We start from the raw sequence: 18,312 nt of genomic DNA, 5'->3' as shown, positions 1-18,312 counted from the left end.
AATAATAACAGGATAAATCTTGATGTGTTACTCTAAAAGTTAAGTGAGATAATGGACATAAAGTTCTTAGCCCAGGCTCAGGCACAAAACGACTACTGTATACATGATAAGCTATCTAGTTTTGTTCTTCTTGTTAGTACTCCAGTAAAATGATAAAATGGTGGGTCCAGCACTCAAATGCAAGCCTGTTTCCTTCTGAATTCTATGCTCTTTCCCCTCCAGGACAAGGCTCAACAAGTCAACAGTAAAAGCAAGTAGAAGGGGCAAGAATAAAGTATTGAATGGTTCTCTTTGTCATTGTAATACACCTCTTTATGTTGATGGGGGTAGAGCCCTCTGGCCCAGATTTGTAATTTCAAATTTTTAGAGCCTACAGAGGTTAACCATCTTTCTGGGTGGAATAATGATAACTTACTGTCATGCTCAAGGTGATGCCTTTAAATTCATACCACAGATTTGTAGTAAAATTAAATATTTATCAGTACATAAGATTTATCACAGAAATGGCAGAATACAGCATACTTGAGTGAGAGAAAAGAAGCTCTTTTTTCATGAATTCCCAGATTCCTCCATTTTTATAGTCTTCATATGAAAGAGAATGGGTGTGATCTGGCTGAGAAGCTGGAAGAAAGCAAATGAGGTAGGGGAGCCTCAGTGGATTGGTTATGAGAGATCACATCACAGTGGAAAGCTCCCTGCACCACTCTTGCAGAGTTCTATGACCTTGATAGTCACTAATTGTCTACAAGAACCAAATGTGCTATTCTCCATCTTCTCATTGGCAATTTCCCCTGAAACACCACCTCTCCTCCCTCTGTCCAAGTCATGTACTTTCATGGATCAGAGACTCTGAACCTAGGCTCCAGCTCTTTCTCTATATTGAATTTCAGGATCTTTTTAATGGCCTCTCTCCCAGATGAGATGGTTTCACAGATGAGATGGAATCTCTGAATTGCGGTAGGGACCAGTTAAGAGTCCTAGAGTCATTAGTGGAAGAATATGCTGGTTTTCTTCTGGATCTTTTCTTGACCATCCCTCAGGAATAATTTCCCACCCTCTTGTGTATTACTTCATGGCCCCCACTGGACTTCATGACCTTTATTCCTGTAAACACTTGCCTCCCCTACTCTACCACCTGGACCAAATGGACAGACTTCTAACTGTATGCAAAGCATGATGCTGAAGGTCTGGCGTATAGTTGCAACTACAAAATAAATGAAGAATGAATACAGGAAAAGATGAAAAACTGAATAAATATATAATGTATGCAAATATACCTTATACCATGCTTAGAATATAGAAAAAGCTTGGTAAATAACCCTTCCACAAAGAGGTCTACCTTTACCATATTATGTAGCATTCACAGGAGATTATAGTTGTATTTTTGTGTTTATTCATTTATTTAATAAGTTTCTCTCTTGTAAACTACACAGAGGAGGTTCATTGCTGGAACAAGCACAGTACCTGAAACAGATGTCAATCCTCAACATACACGAATAGAACAAATGAGTCAGTCATCTCTCCTTCCTTTCTTCCCTTCCTACTTTATTTTCTTCTCCATCTTTTCATCCGTGCTTACAGTATTTCTCTTACTTTAGTTCTCATACTTACCTTTTCTCTTTCTTCTTCACTCATTTATTTTTCTTTTTTAAGCTTCCTTTCTTCTTCTCTGCAAAAAAAAGACAAGAATACATTTGATGATGATGAGGATGCTATTCATAGTAGTCACTTTTGGAGGGCATGTTATTTGCCAGACACTGTTCTAAGCATTTAACCTAAATTACTTAATGGCTCCCCTAAATCTTATGAAACAGATGCTACTGTAATCCGCAGTTTGCAGAAGTGGAAACAGTTCTTGAGGAATGAACTTGCTATTACAGGTCATGGAGCCAGTAAGTGACAGAGATGGCTGCAAACCAGAGGCTCTGACTACAGACATCATGGTCTTTAACTACTGAAATGCACTGCCTCCCCAAAGCCTCAAGAGCCTCAAGGAATATATTATAGGAACCTTTGGAGAGCTTTGGATTTAAAGACTGATATAGGGGGCTTCCCTGGTGGTGCAGTGGTTGGGAATCCGCCTGCCAATGCAGGGGACACGGGTTCAAGCCCTGGTCCAGGAAGATCCCACATGCTGCGGAGCAACTAGGCCCATGAGCCACAGCTACTGAGCCTGCGCTCTAGAGCCTGTGAACCACAACTACTGAGCCCACACGCCGCAACTACTGAAGCCCGCGTGCCTAGAGCCCGTGCTCCATGACGGGAGAGGCCACCGCAATGGGAGGCCCATACACCGCAATGAAGAGTGAGTGGCCTGCGCACCGCAATGAAGAGTGGCCCCCGCTTGCCGCAACTAGTGAAAGCCCACGCACAACAATGAAGACCCAATGCAGCCAAAAACAAATAAATAAAAATAATTTTAAAAAAAACACACTGATATAGGATTGGATGGTTTTTGAATTTTCTCTGTTACTCTTTCACCAGTTTCTTGGAAAATTCACTTCAAATTATCAACCTGAAAATGGATCTGACTGGGTTGAAAGTCTGAACCATTCTGGCCTCCCCTGCTGTCACAGACAACCTGACAGCCTCCATAGTTCTTGATCTGGGGAATTATGGGAGAATCTTGAACCTGTCAGGTTGCTTGACCAGGCCCTTTTCCTGTGGGTGAAAGACAGCAGCACTGCTTCTATCTCTATGTGATTTTCTCTCTAGGAGTAGCCAATTCTTAGAGCTCTACGCAGAATATATGCAAGTGAGGCCCCCGTTAAAATACTTATGTCGTGAAAACATAGGGTCAGAAAGAGGGCGCTGGCTGGGAGTCAGCATACCTGAGTTACCTGAGTTACAATCCTTCCTCGAGATCCCCAGCTGATATGGGGCAAGTCACTTACGATTTCTAGACCTCCGTTTTTCTAACTGTTGTCTAAAGGGATTGAGCTAGTATGTCGTTTAAGGTCCCACTCAGCTATAAAATTCTCTGAAGCTCATGTAAAACCACACACAAAAGAAGGAAAGCAAAATAATGGATTCCCTGTTCAGGTAGTTTGACTCCAAGGTGGACAGCTGCACCTCTGCAACTTAAACAAAAGCCCAGAGGAGACTATCTCCGCCCCCTCTCCAAAGGCTGCCCCTACTGAGTATTAGAATATGAAAAAGAATAATAAGCTCTGGCTTATTCAGGTCAGTAAAACAAATGAACATGAGCTGTGAAGAAGGTGAGTCCAGGCTGCCAGGAGCTAGAGATCTGTAGGGAGTGAGGATTTAAGTAAGAACAATGAAGAGGGAAAAAATGGGCCTGATGTGATCTGAGAGCTTGATCCAGTCTTTGTGCCGAGAGCAGGTAGTGAGTAGAGCAGAACTTACTTAAGTCTGAGGCTGGATGTGCTTTTGCATGTGGCTTTTAGTAACAGAATTCCTCTCCAGCTGACCTAAAGGGCAAAGGAGACATAGGAGCTCATAAAGTGGAAATCCAGAAATGGGAAGCTCTAAGAGCATCTTCTTCCATCTGTCTGTCCTCTTCGGCGACAGTTTCACCTTCCTTGTAAGGCTGGTTTCCCTCGTGGGGTCAAAATTATTCAGCTATTTCTTATACCAATTGCCCAGGAAGAGCTAGAGGGATGGTTTGGGGTAGCTGTCCCAGAAGAGCAGGGAACTATTTCTGAAAAGCCCTCAGAAAATCTACTTTCATGACTACTGATCCAACTTCAGTCACATGTCTTTTCCTAAATTAATGTCCCTGGTCACGGTCACGGAATGCCTCTGTTACCCAAATAAGTAACTATAGCAATGGTGTGGTGGTCTCTTACTGGGTTAGATAAATTATGAATAGCACAAAAGCTGGGGTGCTTAATCTCCCCTAAACTCATGGCTTCTCAGCAATGGAGGAGAGGAAACATGGATGTTGAGAGTCAACAACTATGCCCATACGGTGAAAAGAACAGAGGAGGTAGCAATATATTTTTAAAAATAGAGATATAATTGACATATAAGATTATATTAGTTTCAGATGGACAACATTATGATTCAATATTTGTATTTACTTCAGAATGATCACCCAATAAGTCTAGTTAACATCCATCACCATCACAGTTAGAAAATTTTTCGTCCTTGTGATAAAAACTGTTAAGAGCTACCCTCTTGGCAACTTTCGAACGTACAATACAGTATTATAGTCACCATGACTTATTATATTATATCCCCATGACTTATTTATTTAATAACTGAAAGTTTGTACCTTTTGACCACCTTCATCCGCTTTGCCCATCCCTCCCATCCCCGCCTCTGGCAATCACCAATCTATTCTCTGTATTATGAGCTCATTTTGTTTTGTTTTGTTCATTTTTAGATTCCACATATAAGTGAAATCATGTGGTATTTTTCTTTCTCTAACTCATTTCACTTAGCGTAATGTGCTCCGCTTCCATCCATGTTTTCTTCCTTTTTCATGGCTGCATAACACTCCACTGTGTGTGTGTGTGTCTGTGTGTATGTGTAGTTGGGGAAGGGGACATTTCCCCCCTAGCCCTTTTGAGTTATTTTGGCTGGTCTAATAATTAAATTGACATAAGAAAGATTAACAGGAGGAAAAAATAATTCATATGCACAGAGATATCATATAAATGGTAGCCGTGAAGTGACCAGAGCAGGCTGTTTATATATCATGTTTAGACAAAGAAGCAGTTATTTGTGAAGATTTAACAAGGGGGCTTGTGCTTGGAGTAGCAGACTAATGAAGGAGTAACAAAGTTTGTTTACACAGCTTTCTTAGCCTTGAATTTCCTAATTCTGTTGATAAGGATGCTTTCTATCTCCCTGGTATAAGGAGGATACTTTTGCACGGTTGATTTATTTTCCACTTTCAAGGGAAAAGAGGGGAATCAGAGTATTTTTTAATATCAATTTTTTATTTTACCAGCTGTTTCTCAAGTAATTTTCATCCAAATAATCAACATGCCATTGTGGCAGCCTGCTCGGGGCCCCAGCCACTGTTTCTTTATCCATTCACCCACCAATAGACACTTAAGATTGTTTCCCTATTTTGGCTATTGTAAATAATGCTGCAGTGCACATGGGGGTGCATATACCTCTTTGAGTTATTGTTTTTTTATTTTCTTCAGATAAATACCCAGAAGTGGAATTGCTGTATCATATGGCAGTTGTATTTTAAAATTTTTGAGAAACCTCCGTATTGTTTTCCATAATGACTATACCAATTTTCATGCCCAGCAACAGTGCGCAAGTGTTCCCTTCTCTGCAACCTTGCCAACACCTGTTACTTCTTGTTTTGTTTGTTTGTTTTTGTTTTTTGATAGTAGTCATACTAACAGGGTGAGTTGATGGCTCATTGTGGTTATGATGTGCATTTTCCTGGTGATTGGTGAGGGAGCACATTTTATCTTGGGAATCTACTCCAATTGCTTGATGATGGTCTCCTGGAAAGATGTGTTGAGAAGTCTTCTGAGACCTCCTGGGAACATGCTATATTTGATTACAAATATCTGCTCTGGGCACTGAAACCATGCATGACATGGTTTTCCCATGTCATCTTGATTTATCCGAATGTTATATTAAAAAGAAGACACATGTGTTGCTTAAATTCTGGAGTCTAGTTCATTCCGAATCCAGAAGAGATGAAGGTATCACCAGGTAGCACTTAGTCCTATATCTTGTACCATGGACCCTGGCACTATTAAAAGTTAGGATCACTGAATGAGCTTTACAAATTCTGAACACTTTTGCCTGTAGACACACTAGAATGAATGAAAATAAAATATATTTAACACAGCAAATGAAGTGAGGCAGAGCTAAATTTAATGCATAAAATCTTCATTGCACCTGGGAAGTAACAATGTTACAGAGCAAGCTGCTTAGAAGATGGGCTACAGACCATGATCAACACAGCTCTCTCATCTGGTCATTGGTACCTCTATGTCTATACAACCTTGGAGAATAGGTGGGGACATTGCTCACCCAACCATCTAGGCTTAGATCTAACCTCCAAAGTGGGATGACGCACACGATAGTAGGAACGGGGGAAGTTGGTAAATCACTGTGCTCAAAATATTGAATTCAATAAAAATGTGTCTAGTACTAACTGAATGCTTACTTTTCTATAAGGAAATCTGGAAGGCATAGACATAATCTCTACTTACAATAATTTGCAGTCTATCTAGGATGTGGCTGGAGTGGGCTATACCAATCAGGGTCTAACCTAGGAAACAGAAACCACTCTGAGAGGAAACAGGGAGCAGGGCATTTATTCCATAGATGATGGAAGAGCTTAGTAGCCAAAGAAATAAGTGAGGCAACCCAAGATTAGCAACAGTTGAAATCCACTACCATTTCTAAGCTTTTGCGGGAAAGGGAGAGAAGTCATGCTACCAGAAACCTGGGCCGGGATCACAAGGAACCACAGAAAATCTTTCCTGAGAACAGAGGAATATAGTAGGAACTAGAGGAACATAGGAGACCCAGTCACTACTGTTGACACCAGCGTGAGGTGGAGGTAGAGGCGCTGGTGGAGGTTGAGGGGGGGAGATACCTTGCTTTCTCCTTATCACCCTTCCAATCAAATCTCCTTATCTCCTCATCACCCTTTAAATTCTCCTATTGGCTGAACACATCTGTCTATCAGTTCATATGGGAATTGGGAGTATGCAGAATGCAGGGCTCTGTCTCACAGAGGAGGGACAAAAAAGGACCCCAGGAACAACAGGTCAGGACCAGCATAGAGACTGTCGTAATAGCTACTATTTATACTACATGCAAACTATACTAAATAATTTGCATCCTCTGTGTTACCTAATCTTTCCTATAGATCCCTGAGGTAAATCCCATTACCATTCCCATCTTTTAAAATGAGGAAATAGGCTTGGAGCCGTTAAGGAACTTCCTCAACTCATATAGCTTGTAAGAGGCCGAGCCAAGACACAAACCTATGTCTGTTTGCTTCTCTGTCAAGTCTGGGTTCTCCACCACGTTGATAGGACATTGACTGCCAGAAAGCAGTATATTAGAAGTGTTACAAAGTGCCCATGCCATTCAGGCCCAGTGGCAAGGGCTCTCAGTGGGCATTTCTAAGAAATAATCATGGAGGTTGGGGCACTGGGATTATTCCTTCAAAGATGAGAGCACAGAAATGACCCTGGCTGAAGGAGAAATGGTGATTAGGAGAGGAGGGGGGTGGTTACTGGAGATACTAGTGCAGAAGGGAGGGACAGAATAGGAACAAACAATGACAGGAAAATTAAGGTATTTTAAAGGAAGGGTGTATGTCTAATCTAGCTTAGCTCTTGTACAGAAAACTTCCAAAATAGAATTTAGAATGTGAGGTTAGAGGGCCTCTGATTTAGCTTAGAGATCTATTTCAGAAGAAATACTTTAAATACACATCTTTTCCATAGCACTCTTTAGACATGCATGCTTTTGGAATTTGCATAGTATGATCTGAGGAAACAGGATGAGAGTGGTGGTAATTTTCCAGGAAGGTATACTCTTATCCACATAATGGACACATGAAGCAGAAATAAAGACTCTGCACATATCTGTATTAACCAGGATAGAGTTTAGAATTCTGAGTGTCAGAGCCAGAAGCAATGACAGGGATACCTTGGCCTTGTACCATCAAGATAACTGAGGTTAAGTGTAGGAGAGACTTGCTGGGAATCAACCTGCAGAATGGCAGGGTATCCCGTAAACCTCACTGTCTCCCTTTGGTTCACAGGCTGGTTGCCTATTGTGTTGAAATGAAGCATTTGGGAGGACTCAGTGAAAACATCTTTGGAAATTTCCATCTGGGTTGCACCCTCCTAATACCAGGTTTAAAAGCATGGAGTGGGTATAAAGAGCATTTCCAAAGGGCAGGCTCTGGGGGTGGTAGAGTTTGGGGTGGAGAGGAGAGACATGCAAAGAAAAGCTTTTTGTGATGAGACTTGCACTGGGAGCCAAACTCATCCACTGGGGGAAGTTTGTTTGATGTATATTTAATTATGGATTTCTATTTGAGCTGGGAGTGGTGAGTTCCTGGGGTGGGCTGCTTCCCCTGGGAGATGGTTCAACCTTTTCCTTCTCTTTCCCTCGGCAGGAACTAAGAGGAAGGGAGGGTGTGGAGATGGATGTGTGAGGTTGAATGCAGTTGTGAAGTCAGCTAGGATACAGATCTTGGGGCCGAACAAATCATGGCCTTTCCCGAGCACCAGTCTAGGCGAGTTGGCCTGAATAAGGAGGAAAGCTGTACCCTTGCATGTGAGTAAGTGTGCAAGGAACACTTATTGAGAGAGAGAAGGCAGGGCAGGGTAGCTAATCTAAAAAGGCTGATCTCGACTTGTACTAAGAAAGTGATGGACCCATCTATTAAAATATTAATAATAAGCCAGCAAACATGGACAGAGCCTATGTGCCAGGCACTGTACCTGACACTTAACCTCAGTTATCTCATTCAATCTTCACATCAACCTTATCTATGAGAGTAAGTGGTATTATCCCTGTGATAAAGATACATGGGACCAGGGACTTCCCTGGTGGTCCAGTGGTAAAGAATCTGCCTTACAACGCAGGGGACGTGGGTTCGATCTCTGGCCAGGGAACTAAGATCCCACATGCCGTTGGGCAACTAAGCCCACGTGCCACAACTACTGAGCTCGCACGCCTTAACTGGAGCCCGTGTGCCACAAACTAGAGAGCCCATGCGCCCTGGAACCCACACACCAGAAGTAGAGAGAAGCTGCGCGCCACAACAAAGAGCCTGCATGCCTCAACGAAGATCCCGCCTGCCTCAGCTAAGACCCAACGTAGCCAAAAATAAATAAAATAATTAATTAATTAAAAAAATATACACGGGACCAGAGAAGTTAGGAGATGGCCGAGTTCACAAAAGTGGTAAGAAGAGAAATGGGATTGTGGCCCAAGTTAATCTATTACAAGGCCTGTACCGGCTAATAAGGAAAGGTAATTTTACAGTGTTCTTGCATAACAGAGACAGTTTGTTTTTTAGAGCCAGATTCCAAGTCCCCTCTGACTCCTGAATCTGTGCTTCTAACCACTATGCCACATGGTTTCTTTCTAAACCCCTGGCCATCCCAAAGTGCCTGATAAAATAGATCTGCAAATGGGAATCGGGCAGGGTTGGATAAATAGCAAAGTCTGGTGAGACAGGAGGGATCAAACACAGTGGTTAGGAAAGAACAAAACAGCGCCGAGAAGCAAAGCAGGCAAGCTGAGAATAAAAGGCTCATGTTTATGACAAATCATTCCCTTTAACAGGCTTGTCTTTCCGTTTTCTCCCCCTGCATCTCACCTGATGACACTCTCATTCCAACTGAATTCTCTTGTGGCGTACATCTCTGTTTTTTCCATCTCATTTTCTCTCACCTATTCTATTTCCATTCCATTAAACCATGCCTCCTCTTCCTTCTGGACGACTCCATTTTCTGCCTGGCCTCCAATTGCTCCCCAAGTACCAGGCTCCCTCAAACTGCTTGTCTTCTTCCTCTGCTGAGTGACTAATAGCTTTTTCCTGATCTGCTGGTCATCGAGGGGGTAGAGCAGCCTCTACCCCACACCGGACTCTGGGAGGGGATCCAGAGTAGGGGGCATGAGAGGACAGAAAGAAGGAAGAAGAGGCAAAGGAAGAAAGGCCAGGGATGTAATAGGGAGATGACAGAAAGAAAACAAAATGAGAGGAAAATAGAATGGAAGGGATGAAAAGAATAAAGAATGCAAGCTTTTAATCCAAGAAATGAAGGAAGGGCTGTAAGACAGAAAAGGATGAGAGGGGAGCAAGTAAGAAGAGACAGGTGCTAAAGAGAAATAGAAGGGGAGAGATAAAAAATAAAGAAAAAATAAGGCAGAGGAGAGAGGCAAAAAAATATTGAGAAAATAGTAAAGGCAAGGGCCTGGGGTGGGAAGGAATGAAGTTAGGCTGAAGGGGGTGAAAAAGCAAAACAAAGTAATCAAGCAAGTTGGGAAAGCAGTGAGAGACATAGATAGCCAGCAGAAAGGAACATGGAGAGGCAAGGAAAACAAACCCAGCAGGAAGTAGATAGATGTAAGCAAAACAAGATTGAGAGAGATTCTTGGATAAGATGGAAAGATTCTTTTTTTTCAAGTTTATCTTTCCCCTTGCCTCAGCAAACACACCATTTTATTTAACAGCAAATGAGCACATTAAACTAGCTAAAAAACAAGTAAAGCCATGGAGCTGTGCATACAGGGAACATTGTTGGGTCAGTGATGTCTCCCAGGAGATCTCAGGGCTTCATTCAGGCTTTGGGAAATATGCACTCATCATCATAATAGCGAATATTAACTGAAAGTGCACTATGTGCTAGCACTGTGCTTAGCACTTTGCATATACTGCATGTAATTCTCTCAACAAGCCTGCAATGCGGTTACTGTTCTTAGCTCTGAGACAAGGGTAGGGAGAGGGTTAAAGTAACTAGCCCACGGTTGCCTAAGGTTGCCCAGCTTTACATGGTAGGCCCAGCATCAAACTCAGGCAATCTAAATCCAGAGCCCATGCTCTCAACCACCACGGTCCAGAAAAGGAAGCATGGTAGCTAAAAGTAGGGCTTGTAGTAGCCTATAATGGAATATAATCTGAAAAATATATATTTATAACAAACACTTTGCTGTATACCTGAAACAAACACAATAGTCTGAATCAACTATACTTCAATTAAAAATATATATAAAATAAATAAAATCAGAGCTTGGAACTTGACATAGTTGACTGAGCCCATGTTGTGTACCTGGCACCATCTTGGTGGCCAGGAGATAATCAGAGATAAATGAGACAGAAGCTTGGCTCCCAAGAAGGTAATGGGATAGCAGTGAGAAGAAGATATATATAAATGCACAGTGCACATTAGGTGGGAGATAAGAACTTTATGTTGAAGGGGTAAAGATGTAGAATGGCCCTCCATGGGCAGGATTCGAAGGAAGGGTAGAGGTTCTTAGCAGATGTGTTCTGTAAAAAGACTGGTAATAAATACTGTAGACTTTGTGGGCCACAGGTCGCTGTGACAACTACTCAGCTCTGCCTTGATAGCACAGATGCGGCCATCAGGAACATGTAAACGAATAAGCAAGTGTGGATGTGTTCCAGAAAGACCTGTTTTGATGACAATTAAATTTGAATTTCATATCATTTTCATGTGTCACAGAATATTATCTTTTTTAAAAAAAATTGTTTCAGTCATTTAAAAATGTAAGATACATCCTTAGCTCTTGGGTGGTAGGATAGATTGGCTGAGGGCTGTGGTTGACCAACTCCTGCTCTAGGTAAAAAAGTGGGAAAGTACTTCCAGTAGAAAGAGGCATGTACAAAATCAGAGTGGCATAAAAGGACTTGGGGTTTCCTAAGTATAATTGAATCTTGAACAATTCAGGTTTGAACTGTGTGGGTCCACTTATATACCAATTGTTTTCAACAGTAGATAGTACACAACCTACAGTTGGGTGAATCATAGATGCAGAGGAACTGCTGTATAAGAGGACCAAGTGTAAGTTATGCATGGATTTTCCACTGAGCAGAGGGTAGGGGGCCCCTAACTTTCGCGTTGTTCAAGGGTCAGCTGTATTTCTATTGTCTGCCTCAAGTGCCAGGTATAGCCTAGGGCCTGACTGAGGTAGGGTTAGAGATGTGGGATGGGGTTGAATTATGAAGCATGCAGAATTTCTCTTAAGGGGCTTCGATTTTATGCGCACTGGGAGTCCTTGAAATACGTTTGATGTAGGATTTACCAATCCCAATTTAGTTTTAGATGTAAACAACAAATGGGGTAGATCGAGACTCTAGCAGTATTTGAGCCATGTGTGGATAAAGACCCCAACTAAAGCAGGAGCAACTGATGTGGAAGCAGGGCCGTTCCAAATATTCTTTAGGAGGGGAAATTGACTGGTTTGGTGGCTGAAGAGTTGAGAAAGGAAGGAAGCAAGAGTCTGAGATGCCAAGCATGTCTTGCTTGACGATTGTGCTTGTAACGTGAACCAAAAGCGTTAAGTGTCATAGGGATAATGAGCTACTTTACAAAACCAAACAAAAATGTGTGTGTATGTGTGATTACAATGTTAATATATGCTTATTCAGGTTAGATACTATCACACATTTTCACTAACTACCAAACACCTCTTGTACATCACTGCAAATCCTTTGCACCTCACCTCTTACACCAGCATGTCAGTGATGAATGGCTTAATTCAGATGTAACCTAGCAGTTTCTTGTCCCAGACATGCATTAGGCACCTCTATCTTTTTGCCCCAGGGCTTCTGTGACTACACATCAAGGGACACCTACATGAAATATTTTGCATGCCATCTTACGCAAGCTGGAAACCAGAGTTAATGCCCAAAGATCACCTCTTGACCAGTGGGAGCTGGGAGAAGATATAGGAAGGCCTCTCCTCTATCATAGGTAGATAATTCTGAGATGAGTGTAGTAACATATGCTTTCTCAGAAGGCCTGGTGCAATGAAGCACCAGCTGTCTGCCGTGATGGGCAAATCAATAATGCATCTTTGTATTCCCTTTTCCTCTTTCTCTGACTCAATTCACTGACCTCTCACTCTTACTCCCTGGATCAACTCTCTAAAAACTACCTGTCGGGAAATCTTTTTTTTTTTTTTTAAGGTTAATTTCTTAGGAGAATTCAGGGAAAGGAAGATGATTAACAATAGAAGCTTATTTTTTGCCTAGATAATCTGCAAACATGTTCCTGTTTGGCAGGCAGGTGGTAATTTAGAGACATGGTTCTTTTCCTTGTGTGTCTCTGACATCTTTTAGGACCTCAGAATCCCCTCTGAGGGAAATAATGCGTGGAAGATTCATACGTGCTTCTCTACCTTGGGACTCATGTGACACGTGTCCCATCCTCTTGAAGTCCATAAGCAAGCAAGGAGTTATATGATCCTACCCAGATACACAGGGCTTCAAAAATGTAATTCCTGTTCAGTAGCCTTTCCTTAGCAAACTCTGCACTCTGGAAGGAGAGCATATATTTTGGTGAACAGCTGGCCATTTCTACCTCAATGTTCAACGTACAAATTTTGGAAAATAAAGAAAAGTATAAAAAATAAGTTGAAGTCACTATGACTTTACTCACCAGAAAGAGCCACTATTTTATTTTATTTTGAAGTATTTCTATCTGGACTTTTTTCTATATAGTTAGTCATATCTTAGAAATATATATATATACACACACATATATAGACACACAGTTATTTTATTACAGGTTTACATCATACTCATTTCACTTAATATTTTATTACTATTATAATATTAATTAGTTTATTTGACATTATGATAGTTAATGAAAAATTTCTCATTTCATTTGTATTCCTCTTAAGATGTCAGGAAGGCTGAATTAGAGCTAAGTGATCATGTGCAAAGTGGAGGCAAACCTCAACAGGCACAGATGCAGCTCACAGTCTCGGAGAAGATAAGACTTGGACACAAATAAACATATGTTCTATTATGTTAGGAGTCAACGCGTGAATTGGTGGGCTGCTGAAATGAGGCCATTTAAGACTTTACGTGTCCTAACTTTAGCCAGTTAATCTTTTTATTTTTCCTTTGAGAGCTTAGTGAAAATAATGAAATACTTTGTTGACATTGGATGTTATAGAAATGAAAGACTTAATTTTTAATTAATGAGCATGCCAACTATTATTGCTACCAGGCCAAAGTCTATATAGTGTAGCTCCACAGAGACTAGGAAAAGGGAATGGGACGCAAGAGGAATGTCCCCATGTGGACACAATGGTGTCATCTGAAGTCAAACATTCAAGCAGGTGCGGGATTTAGGAGGATAAGTGGTTGTCCTCCCTGGGCTAGGGATAGGGTACAGAAGAGCATATCTATAACTAGCAATGATCAAATTCCTAATGATGAATAAACTATTTTGCTTGGGGCAATCGTTTCTTCTTCCCTCTAACACTCTTACTACCTATACCATTTAAATGTTAATACTCCTCCCAGTAAATTACATATCAGACTCAAGCAGAGCTGACCCAACTCTAGGGGGGTTTATCTTATGAATCCTATTTATCCAAAGGTCTCATGTAAATAAACATTTCCACACTTCATTCTGTGAACAAGTGGCCCCAAAGAGATTTTCAACTTTTATTCCACAAGAGAGCAATATAGATAAAGAGTCAGGTGAGTCCCAAGAAGGAACCTGTGGCTTCCATTAGGGATAAAAGAATGTGGAAGTGTTGATGACTAGCTTCCTGGAGGAAATGGACTCTACTCTACAGGGTTTCAAGTTCCAATTAAGGTTTAATTACCTACAAAACAATATATGGCTAAGCGTTTGCTCTAAATAAAGTTGAACTGACTGGGTTGAATCCCAAGTGTGATGCATTCTAAAAAAGTGACCTTGGCAAAGTCCCTTCACTTTTCTATATGTCCTTGATAAAACCAGGCTAATAGCATGCAGTCATCATGGAGTTTCTGTGAAAAATACATGCAATAAAGCATTTTGCACAGTGTCCGGCCCATGGCAAGTGCCTCCTACACGTTATCCCGTTTTGCCAAGCACTTGAGATGCTGAATGGCATTTGCAAAGTTGTCTTCAATCCTGAAACACCTGGAAAGTTTAACATTTACTTTAACATTTTTGTAGGCTGACAAATTTTCTAAAATGCACACGGGAAAATAAAAATCTCACAGAGACCTAAGTGAATTTTGCAAAAGAAGAGCAAAGGGAGGGTTATTCTTATCAGACATGAAGACAAAATCATAGTAATAAAAGTGATGGATTTAAATAGCAATGGTCAAACAGACTAAAGGGAAATAATTCAAAGATTCTTGATAAAGTGCATAAAGAGTTTAAAACCTGTCCCATCTATATGTAGCAACTTAGTATATGATGGAGATGGTACTACAAACCAGTGGAAAAAAACAAATTATTTAATAGATGGTGCTGGGAAAACTGGATCACTATATGGGGAAAAATAATGTTAAAGTTCTGCCTTTCACAGGATGGATCAAGGACTTATATATAAAAGAAAAAATATTGTATAACCAATAGGTCACAGTAGCAGAGAATTATGACCTTGTGGCAGAAATATGACCCCAAATATATAAACTATAAGATTTTGGGGAAAAGGATGAAATTTTATATCAAAACTATAGATTTTCATTGAAAAACTGATACCACAGACAAGGTCAACAGATGAACTATATTTGGGGATATAGTGGTACTTGCACTAAATATGACAACATCCTTGCTTTGTTCTGATCTTAGGGGAAAGTGTTCAGTTTTTGATCATTTAGTATTTGAGGCTTGGCTGTTTTGTTTTGTTTCTGTAGATATTCTTTATCTGGTTGAAGAATCTCCCTTCTCTAATAATCTCAGTTTGCAGAGAGTTTCTACCATCATGAGGTGCTGGATTTTGTCAGATGATTTTTCTGCATTAATCAATGCAGTCATGTGACTTTTCTTCTTTGCTTGCTGATTAGTGGATTACATTGATTGGTTTTGTGACCAGCCTTGCATACCTGGGATAAATCCTACGTGGTGGTATAATTTCAGTTTTCATATACATTGCTCCATTTTGTTCGGTATTTTTTGTTGAGGATGTTTTCATTTATGTTCATGAGGGATATTGTATTGTAGTTTTCCTTTCTTATAATGTCTTACCTGGTTTTCTTATTAGGATAATGCTAATCTCATAGAATGAGTTAAAAAATGTTCCCTCTGCTTCTATTTTCCACAAGAGATTTTGTGTGTGTGTGTGTGTGTGTGTGTGTGTGTGTGTGTGTGTGTGTGTGTGTGTGTATTAATGTTTGGTAGAATTCATCTGTAAAACCAGCTTGGACTGGTGATGTTTTTTGAATATCAATTATTGATTGAATTTTTAAATATATGCAGTTATATTCATATTATTAATCTTTCTTTAATCAAATGAAAACAAACATGTAGATACAGAGAACAGAGTAGTGGTTACCAGGGGGGAAGGAGTAGGGGGGAGGGCAAATTGATAAAGGGGAATCAAACATATGGTGATTGACTGGAAAAAAAATTTTGGTGATGAGCATGTTGTAGGGTATACAGAGGTAGAAATAAAGTGTTGTACATGTGAAACTTATATAATGTTGTAAATCAATGTTACCTCAATTAAAAAAAAAGTTTTGGTATTTTGAGTCTTTCAAGGACATGGTCACTTTCATCTATGCCCAAATTTGTGGGCATATGGTTTTTCAATTCCTTTATTATTCTTTCAATGTCCAAGGTATCAGTAGTACAAGATATCAGTACTCCACTTATATTTCTGATCTGTTCATAATTTGTGCCTTCTGTTTTTCAGAGTTAGCCTGTCCAGATTTTTATCAGTTTTGTTGATCTTTTCAAATAGATAGTTTTTGGTTACATTGATTTTCTCTATTGTTTTCCTGTTCTTAAATTCATAGATTTCAGCTCTGGTTTTTATTCATATTTTATTCTTCTTGTTTTAGACTTAATTTGCTCTTCTCTACTTTCCCGAGGTGGAAGCTATGTTAATGATCTTACACCTTTCTTCTTTTCTAAAATATATATTTAGTGCTAGAAATTTCACTCTTAACATGGTTTTCACTGTATTCCAGTTGTATTTCGATTTTTATTTAGTTCAAAATATGTTTTAAATTTTCTCTTGTGACTTTGACCAACGTACTGTTTAGAAGAATGCTGTTTAAACTCAAAATATCTGGGCATATCTCATCTGTCTCTCAGTTACTGATTTTTTATTTAAATCCACTGTCATCTGAGAGCATGCTTTGTATAGTTTCTATTCTTAAAAAAATTGCTTGATGTGTGTTGTATGACCTAGAATGTGGTCTATCTTGGGCATAGAGGGAACCTACCTCAACATAATAAAGGCAGTATATGACAAACCCACGGCAAACATCATTCTCAATGGTGAAAAACTGAAAGCATTTCCTCTAAGATCAGGAACAAGACAAGGATGTCCATTCTCACCACTATTATTCAACATAGTTTTGGAAGTCCTAGCCACAGCAATCAGAGAAGAAAAAGAAATGAAAGGAATACAAATTGGAAAAGAAGAAGTAAGACTGTCACTGTTTGCAGATGACATGATACTATATATAGAGAATCCTAAAGATGCCTCCAGAAAACTACTAGAACTAATCAATGAATTTGGTAAAGTAGCAGGATACAAAATTAATGCACAGAAATCTCTTGCATTCCTATACACTAATGATGAAAAATCTGAAAGAGAAACTAAGGAAGCACTCCCATTGACTACTGCAACAAAAAGAATAAAATACCTAGGAATAAACCTACCTAGGGAGACAAAAGACATCTATGCAGAAACCTATAAGACAGTGATGAAGGAAATTAAAGATGCTACCAACAGATGGAGAGATATACCATGTTCTTGGATTGGAAGAATCAATATTGTGAAAATGACTATACTACCCAAAGCAATCTACAGATTCAATGCAATCACTATCAAATTACCAATGGCGTTTTTTATGGAACTAGAACAAAAAAATCTTAAAATTTGTATGGAGACACAAAAGACCCCAAATAGCCCAAGCAGTCTTGAGGGGAAAAAATGGAGCTGGAGGAATCAGGCTCCCTGACTTCAGACTATACTACAAAGCTACAGTAATCAAGACAATATGGTACTGGCACAAAAACAGAAACACAGATCAATGGAACACGATAGAAAGCCCAGAGATAAACCCACGCACCTTTGGTCAACTAATCTATGACAAAGGAGGCAAGGATATACAGTGGAGAAAAGACAGTCTCTTCAATAAGTGGTGCTGGGAAAACTGGACAGCTACATGTAAAAGAATGAAATTAGAATACTCCCTAACACCATACACAAAAGTAAACTCCAAATGGAGACCTAAATGTAAGACTGGACACTATAAAACTCTTACAGGAAAACAGAGGAACAACACTGTTTCACATAAATCACAGGAAGATCTTTTTTGATCCACCTCCTAGAGTAATGGAAATAAAAACAAAAATAAACAAATGGGACCTAATGAAACTTCAAAGCTTTTGCACAGCAAAGGAAATGATAAGATGAAAAGACAGCCCTCAGAATGGGAGAAAATATTTGCAAACAAATCAACAGACAAAGGATTAATCTCCAAAATATATAAACAGTTCATGCAGCTCAATATTAAAAAAACAAACAACCCAATCCAAAAATGGGTAGAAGACCTAAATACACATTTCTCCAAAGAAGACATACAGATGGCCAAGAGGCACATGAAAAGCTGCTCAACATCACTAATTATCAGAGAAATGCAAATCAAAACTACAATGAGGTATCACCTTACACTGGTTA

Source organism: Leucopleurus acutus (assembly GCF_964270905.1).
Source record: "Leucopleurus acutus genome assembly, chromosome: 7".
In the NCBI taxonomy this organism is placed as follows: domain Eukaryota; kingdom Metazoa; phylum Chordata; class Mammalia; order Artiodactyla; family Delphinidae; genus Leucopleurus; species Leucopleurus acutus.
This window is presented reverse-complemented; position numbering follows the sequence as displayed.